Here is a 25074-nt window from a genome sequence, read left to right as displayed (position 1 = left end):
GGGCCTCAGCATCTCCAGGCCTTAACGTCTACACCCATCAGAGGGCTCCTGGGTCAGGGTGACACTGAAATAAGAGAATACAAAGAGAACATACGTGGGGCGTTGAGGGTGGGGGATTGGACTCAGTAGCGGGTACTTCTCTCTTCCTGATACCAGGTCTTCACTACAACTTCCATTTTAAAGACTTTTTCCATGAAGCCAACCTCAGTGCTGGCGTTCGCAATGTCTCTTCAGTGCTGGTTCGGCTGTAATAATGGAGGGCAGAGGCTTGATATCCCAAGAGCACATGCCGCCCACCCCACCGACCCTGTGCACACCAGAATGGAGGTGTCTGGCCATGGTTCAAAGGGCTCTTCCTTTTGTTTGTTCTGTTTTCTCGAGTCTGGCGCACACACCCATCAGGGAAGTTTCCCCTGGTCTGAGAGAATCAGGTGTTCACGGAGGCTCACACACCCACATCACCCAAGCAGCTCTTTTGCTGCCTTCAGGCAGTTTCCTACCAGCTGCTAACATCCTCCTCTCCCCCCCCCCCCCAAATGTGGTATTTCAGGTTCCCTGTACGTCTTTGAATCAAGAGGTTGTTTCGAACAGCTCCTTTTGGTAAGGTTTACTCAGGTACTTGGCTCAGGACTCAAGGGCTCTTGAAGGGGGCAGAAGGGTGGTCTTTGTCACAAAGGTACAGTCCCAGAATCTAAATGGCCTCCCAGGGGGAATGGGGTCCTTGGAGGGTCCTCAGAGGGCCTGGAATCCTCCAGATCATATTTATGTGCCTAATTAGTGCTGACCATAGCAGCTCCCTGTTTCTGCCCTGGCCCCCACATGAACCAAACACCAGGAGCCATAAGGAGATTCCCTAAAGGATGCCCCCCACCTTATTTTTCCCTTCCGGAAGCCCGCCCAGAGCTCCTCTCTGCAAGCGTCCTCACGTAGGGGAATTTTGTTATCTCTGTTTCTCTGAGGGGCTTACTATTACAACTTTTATATAAACAAACGTGGTAGGAGTGAGGGTATAGAAGAAGGAGCTTGGTGAAAGCAGAGCCTGAGGGAGGCTCAGAGGAAGAGAGATGGAAGCAGGGGGCCAGGGCAGAAGCGTGGGCTGCCCGGCTGCGACTGTCCTGTGGGACACCCTTCCTGGCTCTGTTCCACGCACACACTCCCTCCTTGCCTGCCAGCTCTCCTCTGAGAAGTAGCAGACACACGGCAAGGATAAGCAAGGAAACTTGAGGCACGTTTGTTTTTCTACATTTTTGTTAATTGAGGTGAATTTCACATAACATAAAATTAGCCATTTTCAGGCAAACAATCCAATGGCATTTAGAACATTCACCCTTTTAGGCAACTACCAGCTTTATCTAGTTCCAGATTATTTCCTTACCCTGCCATAACATGTGTCTTCCCTGCCTCTGGAAGCCACCAGTCTGCTCTCTGTCCCTATGGATTTGCCTCTTCTGGACATTTCATATAAATGGAATCCTACGACAGGTGACTTTCCGTACCAGTCTTCTTTCAGTAAAGCAGAAGGTTTTGCAGGTCCCTCCACGCCGCGGCACGCATCAGCACTTCATTCCTTTTTTATGACTGAATGATATCCCGTTGTGTGTTCCTACCACATGTTGATTATCCACTGATCGGCGTCTGTGTCCTGTTCACCTTTCGGCTGGTGCACACCGTGCTGCTGTGAACACTTGGGTGCAAGGGTCTGCTTGAGTCCTGTGTTCAGTTCGTTTGCATGTAGACCTGGGAGTGCTGTATCCCCAGCACTGGGTCAGTTGGCAGGCCTCTCCTTCAATTTTTGAGGAGTTGCTGAACTGTTTTCCATAGCAGCTGCACTGTTTCACATTTCCCTAAGCCCTGTTTAAGCATTCCAGCTTCTCCACGTCCTTCTCCAGCCCCCACTGGCTCCTCAGACATCTCTAAGATGAGGACAAGCGCCCCTTTCTCAAGCACATGGGGGTATGTATGACACGTGAAACACTGAAGAATCTGGGAGGTCCCCGGTGCCCCACGGCTTCCATCTTTCTTTCTTTCTTTGCTCTGGAAGTAGCACTCAGCGTATCCGCAGGACCACTGTGTGGGTGATCTCTCCTTCATCCCAAAGATCCCATCGAACCGGGAGTGGAGGGAGCAGTCCACACGTGGGCACGCTGTCTCCAGACTCGCACACCAAATCCATGCTCAACCGTCATTACTCTTCACCTTTCCAAGCATCATTAATCGTCATTGCGTAGGAGGTCGTCTTGGCTCCTCTTTACCAATGGAGAAACTGAGGCAGGGTTTGCTGAACACGGCTCACGTCCCTCAGCATTTCCATTGCTCAAATTTTAGGTAAACACTTTCGCTGCTAATTTTACTCCAGCAATATCACTGGAATCGTTTTAGTTCTCTTGGCTCTCACCAAGACTACACAATGCCATTTGAATTGGCAACGTCAGAGTCAAACCTCAATTTTCGCAATTAATTGTGCTGCAGTTAATTAAATTGATTGCCTGGCAATCTAGCCTCAATTAAAATACTAATAGTTTATTTATTTATTTAGTCGTTTACAGAGCATCCAGAGCTGCGACCATCTTGCAGGATTCTGTTTGGGTGTTCTGACCGGCGGGATAATCACAATGTGTCTGATCATTCCATAGTTAGAGTCCTGGGAATTGTGCACACCATTTCAAACCAGCATCAGAATTTTGACTTTGAAAGTGGGACCAGATTTACTTACTCTCCGTCCTCCCAAAGACCCTGAAGTCCTTCCTGGTTTAGCTACTAAACCTGTTGACTTTCAGGTATTTTGCGGAAGATCGCTTATTCTCAACCTCTGAGAAGGAGGAGTAGGAGAGTATCTGGATGAGTCCTCTCTAGTTTTTTTTTTGTTTTGTTTTTTTGTTTTTTTTTTTTAAGATTTTATTTATTTGTCAGAGAGAGAAGCGAGAGCGAGCACAGGCAGACAGAGTGGAAGGCAGAGTCAGAGGGAGAAGCAGGCTCCCTGCGGAGCAAGGAGCCCAATGTGGGACTCGATCCCAGGACGCTGGGATCATGACCTGAGCCGAAGGCAGCTGCTTAACCAACTGAGCCACCCAGGCGTCCCAAGTCCTCTCTAGTTTTTAAAGAGCATCGTTCTTTGATTCTGTGGGCTTGACTCCCTGGATGATATGTAGAGGTGACGTTGCCTATTTTATTTGCCTTCAGAAACAGGAAGATAGAATCCTATCAGGTCCTGGCAGGAGCCCTGCATTTTAGCTCTTGATGTACATAGGGATCCGTGCCAAGTATGGGATTCAGCATTACTTTCGAGGCCTCTTGAAGCTTCATGAAGCTCTTTCTATGGATCCATGTGTCTTGGGTGGAGCCTCTGTCCTAGGCGGGAGTGGCCTGTACAGCTGGTTTTCCTGACCTCTTGCCTGTGGTCCATACAACATCCCTGGGTGCGTTGGCTGTCTGAAATGGCTTCACCCACACATCCCCGCAACTCTTTCCTGTGCCCTCATTCGGCAGTCTCTGCTTGCATAATGCCTGAGCCATTTCATGATCCTCTATGAATATTCAAAAATGCCCAAAAAGGGCAGGGAACACCAACAGAGGCTTTCCAAGCGGCACAGGGGGAGCAGGGACAAAGGAGGGAGACGTCTTGCATCCACACGTGGGATGATGTCGTACAGAGCCTCGTCCTTAAAGTACACGACATACCTGAGACGTATATACCCCCAGCTCTAGATGAGCAGCAGGACAGAGAAACAAAGTCCTTTCCCTGCACTGCAGGAAGGAGGGCTGGATTTCAAAGTCCTGGCTCTATCCACTCTTCCAGGGGCCACCCAGAAAGTGAAGTGGCTCCTTCAGACATCCCTTGGATTTGAGTGCCGCAGCCCCGTGCTCTTGGCATTGAAGGCCCTCGTCTTTGGATGCGTGGGATCCCGGATGGAACATCTCTCGCTGAGGAGCACTGGACCCATGTTGGGTGAAACCTGCCCTCTGCAGGGTCTGGCCCCATAGGAGCCCCAACGAGCTTGGACTAAGTTCTGTGGGATTTGCATTCCTTCTCCTCCATTGCTCTGCCGGGTTGTGGGGGTAGGGAGGAGGAGAAAAAGAAGAGAACCACAAACCCCACAAAACCGAAAACAGAACAAAAAGCAAAACAACAGCCTCTGTTGCGCATCCACCTTAGAAATAGGAGTGCGTATTTGCATTCCTTCCAACCTTGTGTATTTGCAGAGTACAGACAGGCAAGCTTGAATCAGTTTGACTTTGAAAGCATGATTTTGAGCAATTATCTGGGGGAAAAAATACCTCCTGCTCACTAAATAGGCCTGTCAAAAAGAGTCATACATAGTACAGCGAGCCATTGCTAGAACACACGTGTGTGCTGGTAAACCAGCCCAGCCAATTAAGGAGCAGAATGTTGACTGCATTCAGGCCCTTCCTGGTCCGCAGACAGACTTGTGTAAGTTCATTTTCATAGCGGCGTGTATGTATCTTCAGACCTTAACTGACAGATTCCCACAGTGAGTCGGGTAGGGAGTTATCAATTACATGGTTAGCTAGGCGCTGCGGCTGTATGCTCTGTGGCTTCCTGACAGAAGCAGGCAGAAGAGGAGGGAAGGACTGATATTTCTGGTGCAGAAGGACTGTTAATATTTTCAACAGGGCTCCTCAAATATGTATGTTTATTTCGTTAGGAGAAAACGTGCATTCAAATCTTGCAAACCCTAAAGAAGTTTGCATTGATAAATAGTGATTACCATAATATTCCTCTCCTAAAATATATTGTATTTATCCAATGAGTACCCTTCTGAGCTTCCCTTTATCCTCCCTGTGATGGCTGTATTAATTGCGTCAAATTCTGATTTCTTCGTGGTGATGTCGTGAACAGTAGTTGAAGTAATAAAATTACCCTGAGCAGATGCTTATAAAACCATTTGCCACTGGAGAAGCAGTAATTGGGGCTGTCGTTCCCTTTGGCTGCCAGGAGAATATATTCCTTTGTTTTATTTACCGTGGCTTCTCCTTTAGCCCGAGTATGATCTGCAAGTGGACTGTGTTTTGCTTTTGGGGGTGAATGCTGAGAATGACATCCTCAAGTCTGTCTCCCACTGAGACATCAAACTTCACCTCCAGGGATTTCTCCACAGAATCACAGAGGCAGAAAGTGCTGAAAGACACCCAGAGTGTCTTTGGGTGTCTGGATGCCCGGAGTGTTTACATGTAAATACATAGGAAAACCCAGACTGAAGAAGGAGGGTGTCTTGGAGATGAGCTAGTGGGAGAACAAGGTCTGGAACCGGGATCTCCTCATGCCTGGTCTTGGGCTCTTCACATGGCTTTGCCTTGCCTTCCCTTCCCTTTCTCAGTATTATTATTTTTTAAAGATTTTATTTATTTATTTATTTTGAGAGATAGAGCACACAGGGGGAGGGGCAGAGACAGAGGGAGAGAGAGAATCTCAAGCAGACTCCATGCTGAGTGTGGCGCCCGACGTAGTCGCACACCCCCGAGACCGTGATCTGAGCCAAAACCAAGAGTCAGATGCTTCACTGACTGAACCACCCAGTCGCTCCCCTTTCTCAGTATTATTTAGCTGTTCTAATATCTGTGCTGCCTAAGAGCGTAATCTTCGTAATTGATTTTCTGATTCCTCCCAGGTAAGGGGTAAGTGGTGGGTCAGCTTTAGCATCAGCCTTGCCGTGGATGGGCTGAGGGCAGAGACTGTAGCGTAGGCTGTAGAAGTGAAGAGTTGGCGGTGGCAGCAGCTGGGCGTGTCCAGGTGTCCAGGGAAGAACCATGTGGAACACAGCCATTCCAGGACGTGGCTCCTTTAAGCCAAGCTGCTCCAAGCAGCTTACCCATCTGGCTTCTGAGTACTCCTGGAAAAAAAACTTAGCACATTATAAAAATGTTTGAATTGGGTTTGTTTCCTAATTAAGGATTTAGTGTCAAATAGTACTAACTATGACCAATACTATGCAGAGAGGCTGCAAATAACAACCTATGGTAATTTTGTTATTAAAAGAAAACTACCTCCCTGTGCTATGCCATGGTCAAAGTACTAAATATTTTCTTTGCCCAGAACAGATCCTTTACAGGTAACAATGAAAATGATGATGAACATACTTGATCCTGTGGCATCTTGAGTTCAGCATTACATAATCCTCTGTTAGGATGGGTAACCTCCTAAGAAGGTTTACACGTTGTGTGTCTGTCACGGAAGAGCAATTATTATGCCTGTGGCTTCTCTTCTGATAGGACAGACCATGATGCTATGAAGGGGGCAGGAGGTCATGTAGCAAAATGTTCCCTGGCCTATTGCCCTTTTCTCCTGGCCATCACCACTGGATTATATTTCCTACATGTCCTTGCTGTTAGGTTTGGCCATCTGACTGAGTCCTCGGGGAAGGGATGAGCCTTAGGATGGACCTGGCCTGGATCCCTGAGTGACTTCCTGGAGCTGACTTCCCCGTGGTCAGTAGAGTTCACAGAAGTGGAAGATAAACACCCTTTGTGTCAAAGCCTCAAGACATTGAAGTTTATGTGGTAGAGCAGGTAGAGTTATCTTAGCTAATACAGAAAAGTGACACTGGTGAAGCATTCCATCTTTTTCTGAGAACTGTCCTTTCTTTTTTTGCCCTAAGTCTGGCCTTTGGCAGAGACCAATAAATGGTAGAGCTAGGAGGTCTAAGGAGATTTAACAGGTAAATTGGAAGGCCCCACACAAATGCAGCCCTCTCTAGGTCAGGAGTCAGCAAACTTCTTCTCTAAATGGCCGGGCATTTAATATTTTATGCTTCTTAAGCCACACAGTCAACACTGACATTGGTGCATAAAAACATCCATAGTCAATAAGTGACTAATGGGCATGACTATGTACCAATAAAACTTTATTCACAAGAACAGGAGGCAAGGCAGTCTAGAATTGGCCTGTGGGTTATCGTTTGCCGACACCTGCCCTGTGTGATGACCCTATTGGCAGAGTCCCGACATCAGCTTTTTCCAGGATGACACTGACATACTTCCACTCAAATGAGTCAGCTGGCTTATTTAACAACATACAGCTGACCCTCAGGATCCTGCTACCAAAATTACCTTGCCAGTCTTCATGTTTTTATAGTAGCCCTCAGTTGGAAGAGGTCAGATTTCCCATGTCTGTTTTCATGATCACCACCATGGTATCTGTTGACCCATAGCTGGTATTTTGGGTAACGAGTGTGTGCAGGAGATGGAACAGAAGAGCAGAAAACAAGGAAGTAGGAGAAACAAGGATCCCATAGAGAGAAGAGGGGAGAATTCATATTTTCTTTATAGTTTGCTCATCTAGTTTCCAGTATTGAAGTCTGGTTTTATTTGCCATTTCAAGAGAATACAGACTGATATGTGGGTTAAAGAAAGAACCCCAGGTTCTAACACAGATCTAAGCGTCTCCAAGTCCTTCCACCATCACTCTTGCAGCAACCAAACACTGGCCACCCATTGTCGGGACTTGGTGACTCGATGTTCCACAACTATTGAATTGTAGATGACTTCAGCCCTAGCAGCAGAGGCCTCCATGACACCCCGCCGGGATTCTTTCCAGGACTTAAGTCTGGAGAACTCTCCATTTCCTGTTGATCATGGGGGTCTTACACACACAAATGCTCTGTTCTGTTACTTTGTCACAGCCCATTATGTCAGGAAAGAGGAAGCCGTTCAGCCTGTGAATCTCTGTCATCGGCACGCAGGGTGTGGTGCTGTGTTGTCTCAAATGTGGTTGTCAACACGGCCGGGCTGACAGTCACATCACGGTCCCTGTGCCACTGATCACTTCACATTTCTGACTAGTACAGATGTCTCCCCACCAGTGATGGGGGTCACCAGACTACGCTCAAGGCAGGTGCGGATGAATTATCTGGATCCTTCCAGCAAAAGCACTAAAATGGCAGTTGAGGCCCAAGTTCCAACCTGCTGCCTTCTCAGGCTCCATCAGCCAGGATCCACGTGAAGCAAACACCTTGACTCCACAAGCAATGTGGGTGCCGTGTCAAATGGTCATGGCTAAGAACCAAAAATGCCCCATGCTGACCTCCACTTCTCCTTGAGGAGTGGACTTGAAGGCCATCCCAGAGTCTGAAGGATATCCAGTGCAGGCCTCTCTAGGATGGCATGGGAACATGGCAAATACGTCAAGATTAACTGGGGCTTAGGGAGACATTTACCAAAACAGGAGCACACACACCCCCTGGCTTCGTCAGCATTTCCCCAGGCGAGATGAGTCAAACATTTATATTTTTACATATGCAACACGCTTGCAATTTTCAGGCCGGGACGATAGAAAAACTTATTGAAAATAGTTAATCAATTTTACAAAGACGCCATAGGCGGACGTACTTTCAGAACGAGACAGTTTTGAAAGTCACCTGGAGGATACCAGTCTGACTCAGAGCTTTATGAAGGCACATTCCTAATATGGTCTCTGTGTTGCATGAAAAACAATTGGTTTGGACATGAACTGGTTTCTGTTTTTAGACTCTAGGCCCATAATACCCTAAATAGGTTGGGGCTGTGCTGATTTTACCACTTTTTGCATTTTAGCGAGTTTTCTTGGTACTGTTTCATGTAAGTGATCTGCAGAAATTGCGGATGAGTAAGAACAGGGAGGGCAAACCCACGGTGATCTGGACATCACTCCCCACTTCTGGGTCCCTGGCGGCTCTAGCAGTTCGTCAATATGCTCTTTTCTTCCCAAGCCCTGGCTAATCCAGTGCACTGGTAAGTTCTCAATTGGCCGGGCTCCACGTACACGCTGAAGCTCACTTGCTTTCCCCTGACGAGTCCAGAGGAGACTCAAAAGTCCTGCTGCTTTGATGTAGCTATTTTTGTGAGTTAAACATTAACTGCACAAGGATCTGCTGGATGCATCTCAGATAGGATGCAGCATGTTAAGCATCAGGATTTCAGAGTGAACAAGATTCCCTCTGACCTCGGGGTCTCAGGAAAACACGGCTTTTCAAGGTCATGCCACAAGGGTCTACAGAAAGGATGGTCCGGGAGTGCAGTGAAGGCGTATTTATCCAAAAGCGAGTGGAGAGAGAGGCGGCCTTCTGGGGGAAGTGATCTTCCCACCGTGGTTATTCAAGTACAGCTCTCAGAGAGAACCAGCTTTCCAACCGGATTGCATTGTGGGCCTCCCTTCCTTCTCCTGCCTGTTTTCCCAAAACACACAGAAAGCCTTTGTGATTCGAGATCTCCTTGCCTTGCAAACCCAGCTACGAATAAATCTGGACTTGGGCTGCGCTTTTTAATCCAGTTCTGGCTTTGTTGTTCTAGGCACCACGATTGTTGTCATGTGAGTAGTTTCTTTTTTTTTTTTTTTTTTTTGGACAGTGCTGTTTTTCTACCTTGTAGCAAGGCTAGGTTGGAATGCATTTGAAAATTAAAAATATTTTCCCCGCAAAGGCAAGGTTTTTCAAGTTTGTTCACCCTGAACCCTTGCAACTTATTTTTATCCCTGTTTCAAGCAAATCTTGAAGCGCGGAGACAAATGGGTTGTGAAGCTGGAAGGTGTCTCGTTTTTTAATCCATTGTTTCCGTGAGAGTTTAGAGCTTCCCCATAAAACATGTAGGTTGAGAAAAATTGGAAAAAATCTCTTCAAGGACTTCTCATTGTGCCCCCTCATGTTTCAAGATGCTTCTTGTATGACGGCACATATGTCTTTATCTGTGCACAGGGCCCTCCATGTTCAGAAGCCACGTCAAGTGAATTCATTTTGCACTAACGAGAGAGCTGCCGTATATTGGCCCAGAGGCCCTGTGTCCTTTCCTTCTTGGGCAGCTGAACTCTGCAACTCTCCAAAAATGTACCCTCCGAAAATTTCCAGCAGGACTTTCCCCAACATTTAAATAGTGAGTGCAGCACGGTAGGCTCTGCTCCTTAGAGCACGGCCATAGGAAGCCAAGAGCCTCAACTCTTACTTTTGTGTTGGTGGTAGACCAATTTAGTGGCGGACTAGACTATTTATAAAGGTGGGGTAAGGGTGTAGAGTAACCGGAAGAGATAGGGATTTCCCCAGGGATCGTGAGGAGCGTCTCTGTGACCATCCAGTGCCCGAAGAAGCAAGGAGAGAGAGAAGGTGCTAGAACCAGGTGAGGGAGGATGTCTGGGTGAAGAGGGCCACTTGGCAGGAGCTACAACCTTCTGCTGAGGAATTCAGCCTACCTTGAGTGATACCCTTCTCTCCCCAGGGAAGGTCTCAGGGTAATCAACATTCTGCACCATCATGCAAGGCCAGCTAGAAATCAGAGAGGGCCTTGTTGATAGCTTGTATCGGTCAGCTTCCCCAGGACTGAGTACAAAGGGATGGAGAGTAGCAAGTCTGGACAGGGAAATGGAAGATTCCAGACTCACTGCCATGTTAGCTTCTTCCCAGAGAGAAAGGCCATGACTGTAGTCTGTGTCCTGCCCCAGTCTGTCATTGCTCGGCTCTGTCCCATGTGCATCGCCATGGCTGGCATGTTGATAGATGGCTACCATTCTATCACTGCCGTGGGCAGAAAAATGGGCCCACTGGGCAGTTAAGCAGAGCAGTTGTGTGTGGTTCTCTTCAACTTCATGGGATGGGTTTTATTTTCTATCAGGAGCTAGCCAAGGGGTTACCTAAATTCTCTCTAAGCGCAAGAAAGAAGTTATCAGCACTGAGTTTAATGACTCAGAAAATAAATCATTTAACCTGTAGAGCTCTGGGACTAGCAATGGCCCTCTCTTTTTTTTGGATGACTTAATTAACAAAATTCTCATTGTATTGAGAGTTCTGCCAATACTGGACCCTCCCCATATATTTCTTGAGTTTATAATTAATTGGGGATGGTATTCCATCTTGGGCAGGCCCAGCAACTAACCTGCCTTTCTTCTTCAAGTGGTTTTAAGAATTTTAATTCAGTTGGAAATTGCTTCTTTTTTAGCCTGATCGGTTTAATATCATGAACGAAATGCTTTAACGTACACATATGTCTATGTGTCCATAGCACAAATGCTTCTCCCACCAGTCCAGTTTCCTGGGGCCAGCAGGGCCCTGCTGCAGTGTTCAGTGCTCAAGGATTGGAACAGACAAACAGAAAAAGACCTGCCAGTTGGTGATAAATACCGAAACCCAGAAGTGTTGTAGATTCAGGGAGTAGACGTCTCTTTTGAGACCCTCTTCAGGGAGGAGAACTGGGAGAGCAGAACCCATGGGGCAACAGGAAGCTGGTTAATAGAGAGGATAATGGAACAGGTATGTAGAGAGGAAGTGGTATGCCAAGAAGGAGGGAGCCAGAGGAAGCAAAGTAGGAGAGAAAGGGTGTGTGTGTGTGTGTGTGTGTGTGTGTGTGTGTGTGTGTGTGTCTGTGACAGAGAGATTGAGATATCAGGACCCTGACCTGTTTCTCAGACTAAGGACCTCCCTTCTGCCTCCAGCTTTCTAATCCTTGGCTTTATTTTCCATGAGGCCTACCTGGGAAGGGCACCATAAGACACTCCAACTAGTCTGGCTGACCCCGTTCTAGGGTAGGTGACTGTCCAGCTTCAGTGGATTTTCAGAATCCTGAGCTACTCAAGGTCAACAGCTGTGTTATTGCAAATGCTGTGGACTGTGTTCCGTCAGTGCCAAAATGCACATCACACTGACAACAGCCCTTTGTTAACACTGGGGAGCCCCCAGAGCCCCAGGGTAATTCCATCACCACCCAAGTTGTGGGATGGCTTAGTGAACAGTCCAGGGTACGGTAAAAAAAAATAAAAAAGAAAGAAAGAAAAGAAAAAGAAAAAAGGAGAAAAAGAAAGGAAGGAAAGAGGGGCGGACGGAAGGGGGGACACGGGGGGACGTGCGGTTTCAGGCCTGCCAGGACCCCTCTGCGCTTAACTGAGCCATTGTCCCTGTCTTTCTGGTCCTTCGTCTCCACATTCACTTGGCGTTTTTTAAAAGGAGACAAAGCAGGTGATGAACAAGTACGGGTGATTTTCTCTTAAGAGAAGGAAGTGTCATGCTGAGAAAAGGGAACAAATCTCAAGGGGAGCTTGTCTTGAGACCAAAAACCTAGGACGGACAGCTTATTTGGATCCTAGTTATTTCATTAGATTTATAAAGTGCCTTTGAAAAGAACAGGGTGCTCTGGGGACAAGTCAGAACATGGCAGCCCTCAGCTTCCCCAAGAGGAGAAGTCGGGATGGAAAATTGAAGGAATAGACTTGACTGAGTCCGTGACGGCAGATTCAGCCCTTGAAATCAAAGTCAGAGAAGAAAGTTGGAGAAATTCTTGCCACTGTGCTGTGGGAGTCACCCCTGAACTATTTCTCAGAAGGTTTCCCCACCATGCCTCCTCAGGGAATGAGAGGCAACTAGACCTCGATTACGGAGCCTGGTTCAGGTCCCTCCACTTACCAGCAGTGGGGGCTCGGGCAGATTCTTTGCCTACTCAGAACCTCAGTGTCCTCTTCTGTGACATGTAGGCCACAGATGAACACCTCCAGGGCTCCATATGAAGATCCAACAAAAGGTGAAAAGTTAGCCTCCTAACGAATCTAACACATTGCCTCGGCCATCCAGCAGACCTTAGCTACACCAGGGTCTCATTGCCTGCATCCCCCGCTTCAGGCTCCTGTCCATGTGCAGCTCCAGAGCCGTGAGATCAACCACCTCAAAAAGTCCCTTTGTTCTCCTAATACCTGCAACAAAATCGTCCTCGGCATGTATTCCTTAGTGGATGCAGGGGAAGAAATGAAAAATCAGGTGATGAGGAAACTCACCTCCATGGATCTTCATCTACTCGCTGGGCTGTTCATCAGCATTTACGCTTTCATCCATTCATGAAACTTACATGCCTACAGTGCGCCAGTCACTAAAGACTCAGCCGTGAATGAGAAGCATTTAGAGTTAAAGAAGCCTGCCTGGGGCTCTGGGCCATGAATTCCAAGGATGCCAGCGTACTTCTCGGCTTTGTGTGCCTTTGTCTCCCTCTTCTGCACAACCAGCTGCCTTGATGGCCTGGGAGGTGTTCTGTGCTGGGACAGTGGCCCACCACAGCTGTATAAAGTGCTCCCATTTTTAGATTTCTCAAAACAGGGATGAATCTTCGCTTTTCATTTTGCTGGCTCCCTTATCCTCCTCCTATTATTCCCACCCCTCTTCCCCATGGACTTCTGCCAGTGTCCTCAGAAGCCAAACACGGTGTTGTCACCGTCTCTCACTGCTCTCAGGTTGGTCGGCTGTTTCTGTGTTCATATCCTTGGTTTGACCACCATATGCCTTCCTGGGTCTTGCCAGTCACGATTTCCAAATGCTCATCAGCTCCTTTCTTAACCCTTGGCTATGCTCCAACTTCCCCGGTGGAAGGCCTTCCTTTCTCTGGGAAGGGGATGCTCTTTACTGAAAGCATTTGGAAACCCAGCCGACCACGGATCCTAAAAGAAGGAAACACCCACCTAAGGATCAACTCTGATGATCTGTGGAACAAAGGAGCCCGAGTGCACCTTCTCCTGTTTTTTTGTCATTTGCACCCTGGATCCTAAACCCTAAGGCCCACACTCCAAGAGCTGTTACTCACCATGGCATTCAACCAATTGGAACAAGATGGTCTCAAACCCATAGAACCCCACATACTCGAACATCCATCTCCTTCCCTGTGGATCTGAAAATACGTACACTTTGAGGTATGGGAGGGCGGTTAAAACCAACGGGGCTCAGACGAGCTCATTACACATCATACGTGCCTCTGCGTGTGAGTGTAGTTATGTGTATCCGTGTGGGGTGTGCTTTTCCTCTGTCAGAATGAATGATTTCATTACCACCAGCTCCCCATCCCTTCCCATTATTCCGTCCTAATGACTGTTATCAAAGTTGGCCCACAGTAGCCTCAAACGTAACCCACGAGGCTCATGGAGCAGAAAGATCACCTCATAAAATCCAGGAGGAAGGTGGCAAGGTGAAGCAGGCCTGCCAGGGTCCCCCTTGCCACGAGGCGAGTGTCCTCTGCATGCTCCTTGAGGTATAAAAATAGCCCCAGGAGTGACTGAATGCTAAGCTGGCTTTCTCCCCAAACCTTATAAGTAGGCAATCAGGATTTAACAACGCACAAATTTCCAATTTTTTAGTTTATGAAAAAAATGTATACATTTTTTTTAACCTCAGTGAGAGACTCATCTTAAAAAAAAAAAAAAAAATTCAGTGATTTCCTCCCTCTCTTTCCGATGAGGAAAACCGGACTATTTATGCTGCATTTTAGGCTTTTTTTCATATATAATTTTTCATATAAATGCACATTTTCCCCTTCTTTCGGGGCGGAAATTTAACTTTTGTGGAAATGTGATGTGTGTTTAAATTACCAATTTCATAGGCAATATGTCTGATAATTGCGGAGAGATACTGAGTTAACTTGTAGCAATGAGTTTCCGTGACAAAGGGAAATCAGTTTGTTTGCGGTAAGCAGAGGATAAGGCTCCGAAACTTTACTATTTGGGAGTGGGGGGAGGTTGGGGTCGGGAGGCCCAGAAATTGCTTTTTATAATTAAAAAGGGAATCTCAGATGTTTTATATCTTGAATATTTACAATAAAACCTTTAAGTGCTTGTCAAGAGGGTAATGTGTCATTAACTGGGGACTCTGCCTCGCCTCTCCTCTCGGACATGACAGTGCAGCAGGATAAGAGAAGAGTAATTATGGTTCAGCAGGGCTGCCAGGTGTGATAAATGACTAATCAGCACGCAGGAGCCTCTGTCCTCAAAGGAGGACTATTACAGTGTTATCAGCTGCTGGCCCGGGTGTACGGGGCCCCAAACAGGGACGGGGACAGGACCTTGCGCCGCGCAGCTTGGCAGGCCTCTTGTGAGCCCACGGCTGTCGCTTAGTTTTGTCACCGGTGTCTTTGTGTAGCTGCCACCAAGGGGGGGTGGGGGGGGGCGGGGGGGAGGAAACCCACAGGGGCTGGAGCGGTCCACCTCGTGCTAATATTTATATAACACACGCTCACCAGCCTCCCGTGGCCCAACCCGGGCCGGGGTGGGGGTGGCTTTTCCAGGGGGGGCGGCTTTGATGGCATAAGACCCTGCCAGAAGCTCGTTCTCCACTGTGGAGTCGGCGGGCCTCTCCCAGTGCTCACGCGCGTTGGGCGTGAGCATTATTCCTACTGTATCAGAGCGCTTCCCACGCAGGAACAATGCCGAATTGTTCCCCGAGCCAGCTGACAGCTCAGTCCCGTCCCTGAGAACCCCAGATGCCTACCACAGGGACACGCCAGACCCTTGTCCTAAATATTCTTCCGCTCTGCTCAGGATCCGAGCCCCTTAGAGTTCGTTGACTCTTTATGATCAGGAAATGTTACCTATCAACCCGGACGGATATTGATCAAACCCCCTCTCCCACAACCCACACCGCATTGAGTCTTTGCTCCTAAACCCTTTGTTTGTTGGTTGGTTTCCTTCTCCCCAGATGCTGGCAGATGAGACCATTTAAGAAATACTTGTAACAGTGGTACCTCAGGAACTAGTCACGGGAGGGTGAGGAGGTGCTGCCTGATGTGATATAGGACGTATGTGTCTAAAAAGAGAGAGAACAACACTTTTGATACAAAGGTTATTTTTATAATACTTGCATTTTTATCGGTTGACGTATTTTAACAGGGAGCCCTGACTGAAGTCACAAAAATTATGACTCCAGCACTCGAGCTCCTTATCTGACAAATGCACTGTGCACGGTCTTGTTCTTATCAATGAGATCAGATTTCAAAAATGAATGCAAGACCAAGGCATTGCTCTGCGCACAGATAACCTTGCAGGCGCGGACTCCCGAACCAGAAGAAAAGAATCCTCTATGAAATAATGGGCCAGGAAGCCCCATCGCGTCACACTGTAATAGACAGTGGGGGGTGGAATCAAAAGGGGGAAAAACTCATTTCATCTCAGTTAATGGCAGGGAAAGGAAGGCAGAGAAGGACTTTCTTCGGAGCGGAGCTGGTGCCACAAAGACCCGGGTTTCGCCGTGTCATGCACCATTTGCCTTTGCACTGGGGCTCTTTTCAGGAGCTGTGAAGCCATTATTATAATGTGAAAAAGGTGTAAAGAAATACTCCCTTCTGGACACTGGAAGGGCAAATGAGGTGCAAGCCTTTTTTCTTTTTCTTTCTTTCTTTTTTTTCTTTCTTTCCCCGCTGCTTCTTTCTTTCTTTCTTTTTTTTTCCTCTCAGACTCTCTTCTTTGCCTTTATGCACAATGTGCTCAGAAAGGGTTCGAGTCCCCCTGGTAAAAAGGCTGAGGGATGCCAAGGAGTTCGCTGTGCCCTCAGATAAACAGTTTGTCTTGGCTCTGCTCACCTGCTTTTGTGACTTGGCCGGCTGGAAAGTAGCACAAGCATGTTCTGACCCCAGCTCCTCTCTGTTCACGTTATGTTCAGATAAGAAATTTCGAAGCCCAAGCCCCATCCCCGCTCTTAATTGTGTCGCAGGGACGAGGGACGGGGGTATCCAGGAGCATGGTAGCCAGCCTTGGTTCTTCCGTAACCCTGAGAAGGGTCCTCTTGGGCTGGGCGGCTTTCCTTGGGGCAAGGCGCAGAATGGGGAGATGAGAAGAAAGGCTTTCTTTTTTGGTCCTCGGCTGTACTAAAAATGACCTCCTCACGGTACTGATGGGCAAGCCAAATTCTTTTGTAAATTATGGAACCCAAGTTGGGACTTGGAAGCTGATTAAAATGATCTTTTCTCTCACTGAACAATAAATATGGCTACCACCATCTTAAAAAGAGAGAGAGAGAGAGAGAGAGAGAGAGAAAGACAGAAAGCAAAGAAGAATTAAAAAAAAAAAAAAAAAAAACCATAAAGCTCCAAACTGGCTTGTTCCTCTGTGGTTACAGGGACAGCAAGATTGCACAGACAGCCAGCATTTGATTCTCAGGACCGCTAAAGTGTGAAGAACAGCAGTGACATTCCAGTCTTCAATAAATCACTATAAAAATGTTTATGAACCCTGCAATTTACTGTCTTTTAAATGCAAATTGAAAGGGGCACCATTGCAAGTGTAGAGGAGACCCAGGGTGGCCTGCAGGAATTATAAAAATGTTGCAGTAGGTTTGGGAGATTGTGTGATCTCAAATGGGACCATTTCCAAGTGATTTTGCATTTATACATCTGTGACAGTTGGGTTAATTTATTAACGAGATTGCTGTGAATTGCAGGGAGGTGGAGGCTGGCATCGCCTTAAACAGTCGCTTTGAATGAATGACATTTTCATTTCCCCGAAGGAAGAGGGAAACGGGTGATTCAGAACCCAGCTCCCGAAAGTTCTTTGGACAAAATGAAATTAGAATGTAGTCCCTTCTGTAGAGGGCAGCTCATACACAGACTTTTTTTTTTTTTTTTTTTTTTTTTATGAAATCTCTCTTCAGAAATTTGAAGACTCACAGCTAGAAGAGGTAACCCCGAGAAGGGCAGAGTGTAACCATCCTGAACAGCAAGACAGACCCCCCAGCACTCCTTCCCAGCCCAGTGCTTCCTAAAAGGCAAATCATACTTTACGGTTTGGTCACCCTGGGGCGGGCCCAAGAGCGGAGTAGAAAGTGTGACGGGGTGACAGAGTATTACTCCAAGGCCAGGGTCACTTCTGAGTCATGTTATCTCCGCCAAATCTTTATACTTGACCCCCAACTTCCCCACCCGTAAAACCGTTTACTCTTGAGTTTGCAGCAAGCCGACAGAGACGGAATTCGCTTAGCGCAGGGCGAGACCCCTGGGCAGGGACCCCCAACGGTTCCGTTCCCCCCTTCTCCCTGTCTCCCCAGCACTTTCCATGCTCCCTACCTAATGCAGAGGGAGAGGAGCAGACGAAGAGAGGGTGGCCAGTGTACATCAAGACACGAGATCGCGTTAAGGTGACATCCCTTCGTGGGGATTCTGGTGTGTGTCGCATCCCCCGAATGTGAGTCTGGCGAACATGCAGCGGTTCAGGGACAGAAAGTAAACAGCGCATGAAAACAGGCTGCTCTGCAGTTCTCCCGACGGTTCCCGTCCCGCTTCCCACCGGCCTGCTGCGGAAAACCCCCAAAGTGGGCACTGTTTATAGAGCCGTTGCTTGCACAACATTTCCCCGCTCTCCAGCATCTGCGCCGTAAACGCTGCAGAGCTGTGTCCTCACTTGCTGCTCCCGCAAAAAAGCATTTTGCTTGTTTTCAAACACAAGTGTCTTACGCGGATCGAAGGGCAAGGAGCGGATCTGTTCGCCTTGGCAGCCCCTCGCTCAAATGTGCATCTCTGGCAAGTCCTGTCTGCTGACGGCACTGCCACAGCACGGGCTGTCAGAGTCCACAGTCATTATACCATCTGTTTCAACAATCTTCTGCTCTTCGGTGTAGACATATGTTGGAGGGGTGGGTGGGTATGATGGGGAGCGCTTTTTTCCAGGGCCCGAGGAGGACGCCTGCCCCTGCCTACTTCTCCGAGAAACCCCGAACTAAACTGAAATGCAGTTTTAAAGGATTCCAAAGTGAGTGCTCCTAGCAAGAAATTTTACCTCAAGGGGTCATCTGAAAAAACATGCGGATCAAAACTTTGGAGAGGATGTTCCTTTGGTGTTTATAGTAATCAGGGAGATACATGGCTTGAATTTGCTGTCATTCTTACCCTGGTAATATTCAACAGAGTGAAAAAAAAAAAAAAAATATATATATATATATATATATATATATCTGTATGTCCATATGGGCCCTGACCTTGCCATTCCAGATTTTTACTTTATTTTTTTTTTATTTTTATTTTTATTTTAACTTTCACGATCCTGTGTTCTTTCTGGCTTTCACCTGAAAGACGCTGTGTAGGTACAGTGGTGCTTAGAGAACTGACTCCTGTGTGACTGATCACACCAAGAAGCCGAATGTATGGCGAATTTGTGCTTCCCTTTATTTCTTCCTTTCCCTCCCATCCCCTCCCCTCCCCTTCCCTTTCCAGCTCATCCCACCTATACCCCCTTTCTTTTTCTTCCCCTAGAAGGAAACATGCGGGCTGGCTTGAGGGAGGACAGCGCTGGTAAGGTCAACTGGGCATGGGATAGAAGCGGAGATAGATTTTCTATGCACATTTCACGCTGCCTTCCTGGGAATTTCTGGATGTTTTGCAGCCTAACGCTTAGCCTCCAAAATTCTTTAAGAAAAATTGCACAATGTGAGTAAAATGCAGACGTCTCTCCCTCGCACTGGTGCCCCATAACGTGCTGGAATGCACGTCCGTTCGCCCTCTGTTGTCCAAAGTGCCGGCCCCCTCTGCCTTCTCCGAGCTCCTTGCGAGAAGCATCGAGGGTTTGTATCTGTCCTTGGGCCCAGAGCAGAGCCTGCTGTGTTTGTGCAATGAACTTGCCGAAGCTCATGATTTTAAAGACTTTTCCAAGGAGAGACTCAGACTGGAACATAGAAATAGAGGTGATTAGGCAGAGTGCTGAATTCCAGAGGCCTTCTGAGTTCAAATCTTGGCTTCGTAACCTCTGAGCCTGGTGCTGGCAGACCAGTTAGTGTAGTTAAGCCTCAGTTTCTTAGTGTGTTCAGTGGCTATAATACTACCTCCTTCCTCTAGAACTCATAGGGAGGTGAGGTGATTTGATGTGATAGGATACTGGCCAGCATCTTGCTCAGCATAAATGAAGGGATCTTTAATTGTGATCAGTAGATAACATCCTCCACCTTGAAATGTGGAAGCAGGTCTTGCTTCAGTTGAAGTAGCTTTTGAAAGCACCAATCTGTTCTTGACCTTAGGGCATGTCTCTGAAAATTCCCATTAGCATCTCTGAAATCCAAGCACATCTCCAAGCCCCCATTAGGCAGGCGGTGGTGATGTGAAATTTCTCAATCGCCTTTGCATACGTAAACATGCACAGTGCCAGGCAGTGCTGGAACTTGAAGGGTGGGTGTCACCGGCTTTGAAGAAAATCCCAGAGGTAATGCTGGAGCACGTACCCTTCCAGGAGCCAAAGGGTTGTTGGGGTGGAGGGCCAGGTGAGTCTGGCAACATTCCAGAAGTAGGAAGCAAAAGTAGGTTTTACTACTGAGCGTGGCGGAAGAGCGAGCTCAAGGGCCCAGCACCGCCGGTTTTCCCCTTTTTTACAAGATTCTTCCAGGCAAAGTTGCATCACTCACGCTTTCAGTGGCACAGAAGGTGACCGCACACAGAGAAATACGGCATCAGTGATTCAGAGTTGAAACGTTATTCAAGGGAGAGAGACCTTCACTTAGTGTAAAGAAATTTTAGGAACGCCTTGTCGTTTGTTCCTTACTTTTCTTTTTATTAGACACAGAAGAATTCATCTATGACAAAAGTGGAGGCCTAATTATGTCTAAAAAAGGTCTTGCAATAAGAGAAAGAAGAAGTCAAAGTGAAAGGAAAACACGGCGCCACATGTTAATCGGCAGCGTTTCTTTCTCCTTAGTGGAAAGTCAATAATGCCATCTACAATCTCAGATTCAGTAAAATGCAGTATCTTATCCCGTGATGGAAGTCTTGAAAGAGTTTCTTGGTGCCTTTGGGGTAAGAACCAGAGTCCCTCATGTGACCCGCTAGGCTCTCCTGGGTTTGGAGAGCTCAGCTCTGCAGCCCCTTCAGCACCAGCTCCCCATACCCCAGTCCTGGCTTCCCACACTGCACCCACACGGGCGCTCCACCAAAGCAAACCTCACCTCACAAGGCTCTGTCTCTGCCTGGAATATTCTCTTCCTTCTGTCTCCTTAGATCCCGTCTGAGGCCGACAGGATAACGGCTCCAAAGATGTGGATCCATTCTAATCCCCACAACCTGGGATTCTGGGAGATCCTGGGCCAAATGGGAAATTAAGGTTGCAGAATGGAATAAAAGTGCTGCCCAGCTGGGCTTGAAATTGGGAGATTGCCCTAGGTGATCCAGCTAAGTCCACTTTAATCACACGTTTCCTTAAATAGATAAGAGGGAGACAGAGGACTCATAACCAGAAAGATGGCAGAGTGCGGAGGTCACGGCCTGCAGTTGCCATCTTCGAGGCGGAGGAAGGGGCCACGAACCATGGGATGCAGGCGGTCTCTGGAAGCTGCAAAAGGCAGAAAATGAGCTCCCCGCCTCCCCAACCCCAGAGTCTCCAGAAGGGAACACAGCCCTGCTGGCACCTGGGGTGTAGCCCAGTGGGACCCATGTTAGACTCCTGACCTCTGGCACTGTCGGGAAATTAATTTGTGTTGTTTTAAGCCACTAAGTTTGAGGTAATTCATCAGAGCAGCCATAGGAAACTGAGGGGCCCTCCGAAAGCCCCTTCCTCGGGAGATTCTTCTCCTACCTCCCCCAGGGGCTGTCAGAGCACCTGAGCCTCTCCTCTACCCCACCTTCAAGGTTTGCCGTTTCACACTTACTTGTGCGATTATTAACGCCTGTCTCCACCATTGGACTGTCTGCTCCATGAGGGCTGGTTTATGCTTCACTATGCTATCCCTACAGCCCCAGAGCCTAGGAGGACCTCAGCATTTGTAGAATGAATGAATGAATGCATGCATGGTGGAGTCCATTAAGTCCATTACTTAGCCCCCAGGAGAAAGGAGAGCAAGCCGATGCCAGCCGTAGTTCAGCACTTGCGCCCCCCTCCGGTGCCTGCGAGGGAGCAGCGGTCCGGTTTGCTGCTGAGCACGCTGCTCAATGTGGAGGGAGGAGATGTCGTCCCTAACCCGTTCTGGTGAGACCCAGGCTGGCAGCTCTGCCTCCTCGCCCAAGACAAAGGCCTCCACACACAAATCCAGTGCACAATCAGGGCCCCCCTCCTGCCCCCGCCCAGTCTCAGCAGGGGAGTCAAGCTGAATATTTCTTTAAGGGATGCTGTTGAGTTTCTTCTGGTGGAGTGAAGGATTTGTAGCAAAACGCAGCATGTAACTTGAGTGTTCTGTGAAGCCAGATATCGGTGCCAAGCTAAATTTGTGTGTGCAGCTTCTGTTTAAGGCAATTATATAGTGTGTAATACCCAGTAGAGAAATTAAGCCGAAGTACATTTTGCCCATAGAGATTATCCTCTCAGTTGGATTTATTTTAAACAAGTTTTGCCCCTTATACATTAAGGTGCATGCAATAAATCACTTATGTAATAAACTACACTATATTATGTGGAAAAAAAAAAATATGAGCCAAGGTAGGGGGAGAGGCTTCAAATGGAGCCAGACCTCAGGCAGGAAGGGCGAGGGGGAGGGGAAGCGTGGAGGGAGCGGGCGCTCTGCAGCAGGAGGCTGGAAGCGGTGCCGGGCTCTCCGGGGCACAGCACAGGACAGGAAGCTGCTGGAGGGAGTCGCTTACATTTAGTAAGAGCAGAGCTGTTTCTTCCAGGGAAGTTCGAGTTTGTCTTTCTAGAGCAGCCTCGGGCCTCCCTTCCTCAATCACCAGCATCTACAGTGAGTCTGGAGGGAGCAAAAAAGACGTAGGGCTTTATTAACAAGGAGAAAGTGGGGACAGGTTGTGATAAGAGGCCTGGGGTAATCCCCACCCACCAGATCAAACAGAAAATCTAGGAACTAACACAAGACATCCAGTCAGATTTGAACGTCAGATGAACAATGAATAACTTTTAGTATAAGTATATCCCGTAGCACTCTGGGGACGTACTGTACTAACAAATTATTAATTGTTTATATAAATTCAGGTATCCCTGGCCTTTTGTATCTTTGTGAAATCTAACAACTCTTACCCTAGCAGAACTAAGGATGAGAACTTTATTATAGCAGATAGATTATTTTGAGCTTTTACACTATGTAGGGCCTCCTGTTAAGTGCTTCACATTCCTGATTTAATTTACTCTTTGCAAGCAAACTAGGATGGTGACGCCATGTTTATACCCATTTCACAGAGGAGTAAACTGAGGTTTATAGAGGTTCAACCACACACCCAGCATCTCTCCATCTGTAAGGGAAAAGATCTAGGCTTCAGGCCAAGGCCATCTGGCTCCAAAACATGTGCCCATAATCGGGAAGTTGTATGACTTCTTCTAGATGCTGATTTGAAAAATAACTTCACAATGAAACACGCCACGGGAGACTGCCTGTTCTCCGTAGTGCAGAAACACAGTAGAGCTCACAGATCCATACTGTTTAGGGAAGAAAAATGATACTGCTCCAAAAATCATTTAAAAACTTCCTGGTGCACATGCCTGCTCGACACGGAGAACACGCCACGGGGCCGCAGAGCACACGTCTGAGAGGGGACAGCGCGGACCCCGCTCTGCTGCCGAAGAACCTCCTTCCAGAGCCGTCCTCTGCGGAGAGCAGAGAGAAGCCACTCCAATTTACATGTTTGTCATTCTCGAACTTTGAGAGCCCAATAAAACCGAGTGCTTAGTAGGAATCAGACATGGATAAGCTGCTTGTAATTTATGATTTAATGCAGCATAGTGTAAAAATAGGCCGTGGCACTGAAAGGCAATCAAACTCTATTGTCACCAGGAATGGGAGGAACGGGGACGTGATCTGACATTTGCTGACAGCCCGCTCCGTACCGGGAACCTTACAGCCACCGGCTCATCCCGCCTCTCCGTTCTCCGCGTGGGGCCTCTCTCATTTATCTCTGGCTGAGAAACAAAGTGCCCCACGATTCCCTGGCTTAGAACAACAGCTGTTTTACTAGATAGCACGATTTTCTGGGGCAGGACTTCGGATAAGGCTGGGCTGCTTGAGCCTCCCGCTCCACGTGCCGCTGGCTGGGGTCATAGTGGTGCTCTGGTGACAGGAAGGCTGTGCTGGGCGGTCTGGATGGTTCTTCTCACTCGCACGTTGCCTTGTCAGCCTGGCAGGGGACGGTGGGCTCCGTGTGCGTGGATTCCTGGAAGGCCCCTGTCCCAGCCACACTGGCAGAAGCCGCATGGCTTATCCAACCTGGCCTTGGAAGTCAGACAGGGGTTACTCCCACCGCAAGCCACTGAGGGAAACCATCACCTCTGTACCTCATGGGGGAAAGCAGTCCCAAACCCACCGGATTCAAAGGGAGGGACACAGACTCCACTGCCAGATTTTAGAACTGTGGTGGGGTCTCTGCCCGTTGCTCTTTCCTTTGTTAAAAAACAAACAAACAAAGGACACACACACAAAAAACACCTCTCCTCTGTCTCCTGTATCTCCGCATTGCCGGGTGCTCTGTCTCCAAAGCTCTTTCATTTGTTCCTATTTCAAGGTCAACTGATGAGCAACCATGATTCCACCTGTGACCCCCATCTCCCTTTGCCTAGTGACCGCACACATCTGGAGCTTCTGGGGATGAGGTCGTAGATCGTTGGGGGTGGCGGGGGGCTGCTTCTGCCTTCCATAGGCTCCTCAAAGAGTACCTCCACACTGAGTGTGCCCCATCGTCAACATGCCCCGGCTTCCCAGGCCCCCATGTGATTCCTCGCACACCAGCGGCATTATCTTTACCGTCTGTCCACCCATGGGAGACAGTTCCTGGGCGCGCGGCCCCTGGTTGCGTGGCTCACTTGCCGCCGTCTCGGAGTGCGCGCGTGGAGCCGCGCCAAGCACACAGACGACTCTGCGTGTAATTGTCGAGTGGACACAAGTGCCCGGGGCGCTCCTGAACGGTGACCGGGGCCGTGGATGCTACCTCCTCCAAGGAGAATTCCTGGGATAACAGAGAATCTATTCATGTCTGCCGGGCAGGCTTGAATCTTTCTAATTTTCCACTGGCACAGGAGTGTAGGAGCAGAGCCAAGAAGTACACGGGGGCAGGAAAAGCTGCGGTCAGAGGCAGACCCTGTCAGCATTGGCCCCATCAGCCAGGGTCTGCTGGCTTTCATTATAGCCCTGGTGTGGCAAAGGACACGGTGGGACTGCGGGCACGCGTCAGCACTCACCTCCCTCCGGACGCCCCGTACTTGCGCCTTCCTCTTCCTTCTTAAATACCCTTTTGAAGCCCATATGTTCAGTCCGCCCCAACCTCTGTTTATACTGGTGCAGAGTGAGGGCTGCTCAGATTCTGGGGCTTTCACGGGAAGGTATTAAATGTGTTTTGAAAATACTTGAAAGTCCAGCTGTGTATGTTTTAGTTTTATATTTAGCCTTAAATTAGAGACTCCATATACCTCAAGTAATAAAAAGGCACAGCAGGGACTTGCATTTCCCTTACGTATGCCGGGGC

Source organism: Mustela lutreola, chromosome 16, assembly GCF_030435805.1.
Source record: "Mustela lutreola isolate mMusLut2 chromosome 16, mMusLut2.pri, whole genome shotgun sequence".
In the NCBI taxonomy this organism is placed as follows: Eukaryota; Metazoa; Chordata; class Mammalia; order Carnivora; family Mustelidae; genus Mustela; species Mustela lutreola.
Note: the sequence above shows the minus strand (reverse complement) of the source record.